Raw genomic sequence first — 8,076 nt, 5'->3', positions numbered from 1 at the left:
ACCTTGGAACTTTGACCCCACATGCCTGTCACTCTACTGAGGGATGGTACGCTCATGTGTATATTACAAGTCTTTGGTGTCTAAACATGATTATGAAACAATAAACTCCCCAAGTCCTTCAGGAAAAAAAGTTCCTTTGATCAACCTCTGCCCTGGGGGCCTGACAGCCCTTATGCCGCTGAGTCCAATGTTAGCAAAACGTTCTCTGAACATGGTAGCACTCCAATCTTTTAATATGTTGTATATGGGTCCCATATGAGTAGATTTGTGTTGTTTGGTGCCAATCGCTTTTCTCGTTTCAAGATTGCGGGCGCTGGAACATACACAGTCGTGCCAAAATGAAATGGCCGCCATTCAACCAAAAATGGATGAAACGACTTGAAACTTGACATAACACCTCATTTCTATGGGTGAAGTAAACCGCAGGACAACACACTGCGGCCCCCACGGACCCCGCCCGCAGCAAAGCACCCCCGACGTTCACTTCACATCAAAGATGCCTTGCCACAAGCAGAAACCGCAGGAGCTACGACATGCCGCCCCCACGGCGGTATTCCTTGGTGAGAGTGTGGCCAGAGCACTCACACCGTTGGAAACCCTTCTACATCCTCAGCAGGTATCTCAGGGTCACCAGCGTTTCGCCCCCCCCAGCCTGTACGCCTCGCCTGAGTGGGGCTGCGAAGATTAATCTTCGCCTGTAGAAGGGCTCCAACTGTGAGCTCTAGTCAGCCACACCCATCTTGCACCCCCTCTTCTTGTGCTCTGAGCAGGTTGAGCAAAGAGGTCCAGAGCACTGTGGTTTAACTCCTGACCCCGGTCCTCCGCCAACTAACAAGCAGTACTAATAAACCCAGAGATAACTCTCTGGGTAGTATCAGGTGCTTTGCGTTGCTGTAGCTGCTCTTTGCACTTGGTCTTGTACTTGTAGCTAGCTTGCGCAGTGCCTCAGGGTGCCAGCCCTAACACTGTTGCGTGCCGTCTTTCCGAGCTGTCATCCGTTCTTTCACAGATGTCCGTGGGTCTTCCCCCACCGCCAATCTATACATATATTATGAATATATACTATAGTCAGATTTACATTCAAACATAAGTTGCTGCTATTTGGGCTACTTGGTGTTGGTGTGTGCTGTCTGGGCTACTTAATAATATATAATAATAATCATAAAAAAGGTATTCTGAACAAAGTAGCGCTCCGCCCTTTTAACCCACATTTTTTCTTCAAACGACACGAAACGTCAGCATCTGCATCGTTAGACTGTCCTACACAAAAGTATCAAACAGCTTTTCGATTGGTCAAAAATTGAGCCCACAGTGCATCAAAATGCACTGCCTAAACAGCATCTTAATTACCCTAATTACCTAGGGTAATTAGGTTGTATTTGTGATGTCATCAGTCACTCGAGCAATTGTGATGCCATCAGTGATGTCACTCGAGCAATTGTGATGTCATAAATCCTTCCTGGCTCACCCTATATAAGTGGAAGCAGTGTGTCCTTCCTGGCTCACCCTATATAAGTGGAAGCAATGTGTGTTTTTACATGCAAGCATCCAGTCCCATAAAACACCACTATTATGTTTAGGTAGAGGCTAAATAATCACACCATGTTGCTTGTTTCATGCTCTTTACTTCCCTGCCGTAAACCCACGCTTTTACAACAATGCCGTACATCGGGTGCAGTAACTCTTAAAGGCACAGTAACATGTACCTAAGTTAACAAGGCCAACCAGACCGTAACATAACGTTATCAGACAACATTTTCTCCCCCCACCCCCCTTTTAAAGAACATAACATTCAGTCCACAACCCCCTGTGTCCCTTATCACCCAGTCACATAGTCTCCATGCCAGGCGGGCGGGACCCTCACTCTCTGAGGGCGCGCAGGCTGGGGAACAGCCTCTGGCTGTGGCGGTAGGTTACCCCCCACCCGATTTGCTCCTGGTCTGGGCTGCCAGCCGAGCGCCGTCGCTGCAGACAGGGGTGGTGCAGGTGCTGTTGGAGCTGCGACTCTGTGCAGGCGGTTTGCGTGCCACCGGCTCCCGTTGTCCAGTCTGTACGTGGCCGGACCCAGCTGCTGAGTCACCTGGAGGGGTTCAGACCAGAATGACTTCAGCTTGTTCTGGCGGTGGGGATGTTTAATCCTGACCCAGTCCCCTGCAGACAGTGTGGGGGTCTGTACTCTGCGAGAGGCATCAAACCTCCTTTTCATCTGGGCCTGTGAACCTTGGACCTGGGCTCTGACTTTCTGGAGCCCTGGCCTCTCTTGTGCAGGAGCTGGCTCAGCTCTCAAACAGTCCAGTGGTTGCTTTAGCTCGCGCCCGATCATGAGCAGTGCAGGTGACACCCCCGTGGTGGAGTGCTTGGATGCCCGGATGGTCAGGAGAGTTTGGTTGAGTGTGGCACTGAAGGTTTTCCCTTCCTCCAGGCAGGCTCGGATTCCATTTTTGAGGGTTTTATTTAGTCTTTCCACCCCCCCATTACTCTCCGGGTGATACACTGCTGTCCTGATGTGTCTGATGGACCGCAGTGCCAGGAACTCTGATAACTCTGCTGATGCAAATTGGGGCCCATTGTCCGTTGTGATGACACTGGGTAGGCCCCATCGCCCAAACAGGTTGGTGAGGCGGTCGATGACTGTGTGTGTGGTGATGGAGCTCAGTTCGACAGCCTCCGGCCACTTCAAATGCAGGTCATGCACCACCAGCAGGTAGCGTGCATGTGCGGGCGCCCCATGGAGCTCCCCACAGAGGTCAACCTGGATATGTTCCCATGGTGCAGATGGCCAAGGGATTGGAGTGAGGGGTGCTGTAGCCGGCTGGCCTGTCTTCCCGCTCAGAAGGCAGCAGGCGCAGTTACGCACCAGCTCCTCTATGTCAGAGTCTATATGGGGCCACCACACTGTATCTCTGCAACGTTGCTTCACCTTGACCACCCCCAGATGCCCCTCGTGCGCCATGTGCAGTATTCCGGCCCTCAGAGTCTCCGGTACAATGGTGCGGTGGCCGTGAGCGAGGCACACAGCCCCCCAGCAGGAGAGCTCATCACGGACCCGGTGGTAGGGAAGCAGATTGTCGTCCACCGTGGCAGGCCAGCCATCTTGGACATAAGCCCAGAGGGTTCTGAGAGTCTCGTCTTCAGCTGAGGCCTGCTGCAGCTCTGCCAGGGTGACTACCGTGCTGAGGGGCCCATGCAGAATGTTGACCCAGTCTTCGTCGTCCTCCAAATCGGGTGTCACCCCACCCGTCTCCTTCGTCACGGAGACCGCTCTGGATAGGAGGTCAGCCGCTGTATTAGCACGCCCCGGCACAAACTTAAGGCTGAAGTTGTACTGATTCAGCCTATCAGCCCACCTCAGCAGTCTGATGGGCCTGTGCCCCGAGCCCCGGGTTGCCAGCAGTGCCGTCAGCGTCTGATGGTCCGTGCGGATGGTGAAAGCCCTGCCGTACAGGTAGACGTGCCAGCGTTCGCACGCCCACAGACAGGCCAGGGCCTCCCTCTCCCCCACAGAGTACTTCTGCTCCGCCGGAGAGAGTGCCCGTGAGGCGAAAGCTACAGGGGTTCCACCCCCTCCTGGACCTGGGAGAGCACCGCACCAAGCGCCACCCCAGAAGCATCACAGGTGACCAAGGTGGGCGCGCTCAGACTGAAATGCGTCAATGTGGGTGGGGACGTAAGCTGCTGCTTGATGGCATGCACGGCCTGGCCTCATGGCAGGCAGGGGTCCACTACCACACAGCATCCTTTCTGAGCAGCTGGCGCAGGGGGGCAGTTGAGTCAGAGTAGTGTGGTATGAACCGCAGATAGTAGGTGGCCATCCCCAGGAAAGAGGAGAGATGGGATGGCGACTGCGGGCAGGGACAGAATGGCTTCAGTGTGGGACATGATCGGGGCAATACTGTCCTTGGAGAGCCTGAAGCCGAGGAACTCGACCTCCGCAACTCCAAACACGCACTTTTCAGCATTAAGTGTGACCCCCTGCTGTTCAAAACGTTGAAAAACCTGCTCCAGGCGAGCATCGTGCAGCGCGGTGGAGGGTGCGTGTACCACTACGTCGTCCAGGTAGATGGAGACCCCCTGGATTCCGGCCAGGATGAGTGACATCTTCTGAAAGCAACTTGGGGCCGATGACAGTCCAAACGCCATGCGTTTATATCTGAAAACCCCCACGTGTGTGACAAACGCTGTGAGGCTCATGCTGGCAGGTGCCAGGCGAGTCTGCAGGTAGCCGTGACGTAAATCCATCTTACTGAAGACAATGGAGCCGTGGAAATGACTAGTAAGCTCCTCGGCCGTGGGTAGAGGGTACTTATCCGGGATGATGGCTTTGTTTACATCCGTCAGGTCGACACAGAGGCGCAGCCCGCCCCCCCGTTTCTTGGCTATCACCAAGTTGGACACCCACGGTGATGCGTTGATTGGTTCAATGACATCCCCCTCCACCAGGCAGCATAGCTCCGCCTCCACTGCATCACGGAGGGCGAGGGGAATGCACAGCAGAGGCTGGATAACGGGGCGGACAGACAGGTCAACAGTAGGCCGGTGAACAAATCCAGACATGCAGCCCAGCCCTTTAAACAGATGTGGGAAACGGTCGGGCCAGGAAATGGCGACCTGCAGGACATGCAGGCCCCTCGCATCAGTCATAGTAAAGCCCAGGGCGAGGAACAGATCAAGACCCATGATGTTGGCTCCCCTCTGTGTGATGTAGAACTTGGTGTCAGGGGCACATTGTTGGTCATATCTGACAGGAAGGCGGGCCACACCCAAAGTGGAGATGGGGGAGTGGCCATAACCCGACAGAGCGTTACCTGCTGCTTCCAAAGGCACGTGTTTGAAGAGTCAATCATACGTGCATTTGTTCAGTATTGACACTTTTGCCCCCGTGTCCACCAGGAGCGGTACGCTTGCTCCACCCACACGACATGTGCAATGCTTGAGTGAGGTCTGTGGGCTCTGTATTGTGTTGATTGGAACAACAGCTGTATCTGAGTGGGCAGGAGGGGAGCGACAGCAGCGTGCAAAATGATTCATCATGTTGCAGTTACGACAGCGCTTGCCCACAGCAGGGCATGACTGATCTCTGGTTGCATGTCTAGAGGAGCCACAGTTATTACAGCACTTGGGCCCGCCCTCTCTAGGGCCTCTGTCCACTCTCTGTACATCCCAACTGTCACTCACCACGTCTGCAGCAGCGGTCCCCGCCGTCTCCTGAGCCACAGTCTGAACTGACGGGGCGAATGACGTCACAGGCTCGTGCACAGCGCGGCCCAACTTGCGCACCTCCGATAGAGCCGTTTCCAACTGCTTCCCAATCACTAACGCATCCGCCAGTGTCATGGAGTCTGGCTCCAGTAACAGCCTCTCTCTCAGCTGGTTACAGGACGTTTTCTCTATCAGTTGGTCCACTATAAGTCCATTCTCTAAAACCCCAAAGTCACAAAGCCTAGCCAGCTCGCGCAAGGCAGACACAAAGTGCGCGACCATCTCACCCGGCTTCTGAGCCCTCTGACGAAACTCAAAGCGGTGCATGCGTCGGCTCCTTCCCGTGCTGAAGTGAGACTTTAGGGCCGCGGTAGCTGTAGCATACGAGCCATCCGTTAACGTGAGTGTGGCGAAGATCCGCTGTCCCTCCTGGCCGAGGCAGTGGCGGAGGAGCGCGCACTTCCTATCCTCTTCCAAATCCGAGTGCCCCAAAGCCAGCAAATAATCCTCAAACGACCTCTGCCATCGATCCCAGGGAACAGCTGGGTCACTGGGGACGGGTAAAAAAGGTGGCGGCGGCGGCAAAATCAAGTCAGCCATCCTCGCTAAATAGGCTAAATAATCACACCATGTTGCTCGTTTCATGCTCTTTACTTCCCTGCCGTAAACCCACGCTTTTACAACAATGCCGTACATCGGGTGCAGTAACTCTTAAAGGCACAGTAACATGTACCTAAGTTAACAAGGCCAACCAGGCCGTAACATAACGTTATCAGACATAACAACCACCACCAAGCATCCAGTCAGCAATGGGTCGTGCCCGGCCACAACCCATTGCTGCGCAGCAGCTATAATTTTAATTATATTTCATTGGGGATACTGTAATCCTTTAAGGGACCACTCTCATTTGTTTTGAAACCTATAAATAGCATATAATACTATACCTTTCCCCGCTGTGTAAGTACGTTGAGGGCAACGTATACTTATTTATAGTGTGCAGTAGCTATAGTAAAGATAAATTAAAATGTGCAATGTGTATACAGTGTTCCTGGCCATGGCATAAGGGGTTATCATACCAGTTTTTTATAAAGCAGGCTCTGGTAATGTTATACCTTCAAGGATTTTAGTAACCACATACTACTACTGATGTTGTAGAGGTTTTAAAGGCAGCCGTGGGGGACCAGTTCCCACCATCAGCTGTCTCTCTCAAGGGCCTGGCTCAGGTCTTGAAGCTTGCGTTGACACGGGTGTGTCTGCCAGGACACGGTCTAATAATCTCTGAGTACTTCTAATTATCCCGTCCTGTTCCGGACTGCTATTGGCTTCGTCTCCTGAATCACTCTGCATGGGGCGTGGTGTTCGTGGCATAGTTAAGAAGAGCTCATTCTACTTGATGTCATACATCGTCGGCAGGGGCATCACATCTGTCATGATGTCACAGGGCAGCATTGTGATGTCATGGATGGACTCAGGGATGTCATGTGATGGACTCAGAAGGCCCAGAATGTGCCCTGGGAGCTGGCCGGCCCCTGGTGTTGATGCGAAGTCTCCGAAACAACTGACATAATTATTGTTATTTTTATTATTATTGTTATTATTATTGTTATGATTGCTATTATTGTGATTACTATTATTATTAGTATTATTATTATTATTATTATTATTAGTATAATAATAATAATAATAATAATAATAATAATAATAATAATAATAATAATAATAATAATAATAATAATAATAATAACAATAATAATAATAATAAAGTCTGACATTTAGTCATTTCTGGTCATATCAAAATCAAGACTGAGCAATTACAACATTTTGATCAAACACAAATATAAGTAAAATTAATAACAAAAAAGAAGTCAGAGGTCTAATCATAAATCAAAATCTGATTGCTTGTCTGTACTACCAACAGGAAAGACAGATCCTCAAGAACAGATTGGAGAGCAATCGAATCAAGCTGGAGTTAAAATAAATATTGCAGTTGAATTCAGGGAATGTGGGGTATAGGGATATATTTTTTTTTTAGAGGAAACTGGACGAAATAGAAGAATATAGTCAGGATAGTGTTTTAGAAGTCCGTTCTGATCCACACTCCATTTCAGAAGGTGGCGGTAATGCACCATAAGTTGTTTGCCAACCGCCATAAAACACTAGAAGAAGAAGAAGCTGGCCTGAGTTTGAAGTTCCTGCGCGGGTTAAGCTATGAAGATGTTCACTTTTTGGCTCTCATCGGATGGTCTCATGGGATTAGCAGTATATTCAACTAAAGTAAGCAGGAAAGGTAAGTCCACTACTAGTAACAAATGAGGTTAGACCAGCCAAATCTGTGTTTTTAAGTCGCGCAAAGTGACGCTAATGGCGTTAGCATTAACGTTAGCATTGAGCTAACGCTAATGTTATGGGCTACGATTGCAACTCCCCAGCAAGCTGTTGTTACTGTTAGCCTACATTACTAACGTGATTATAGGTACAGGACACACTGGGCTGATGTACCACAGCCTGCCAGTTAACTTTCAGAATGTTTTGAATGAGTTTAGACTTAATTTAGTTTAAAGTGTGTTGTTACTAGTTAGCTTGCTAGCTAGGAGTTCTCTTCACAATGCATGGCTTGCAGAAATGGAAATTCTGGGCCAAACTCAATTTATTTGGTGCAGGGTAATGGATAGCACAACTTAGTTGTGTCTTCTGATTTACTTCTCAACATGTGCTCATTAGCTCAGTGTCTATCAAAGTGTTTGTATGCAAAATGAGAATGTAGTGGGTAGCTTCAGCAGCACACATTGCTGTGTATTAATGTGTAAATGTATTCTTGTTAAGTTAGCTAAGAAAGCAGTATGATGAAACAGTATGAGATTTTGGTTGATTAAATTG

This window comes from Poromitra crassiceps (assembly GCF_964638095.1).
Source record: "Poromitra crassiceps genome assembly, chromosome: 4".
NCBI lineage: Eukaryota > Metazoa > Chordata > Actinopteri > Beryciformes > Melamphaidae > Poromitra > Poromitra crassiceps.
The sequence above is the reverse complement of the archived record's forward strand: the minus strand, read 5'-3'. Positions refer to the sequence as shown.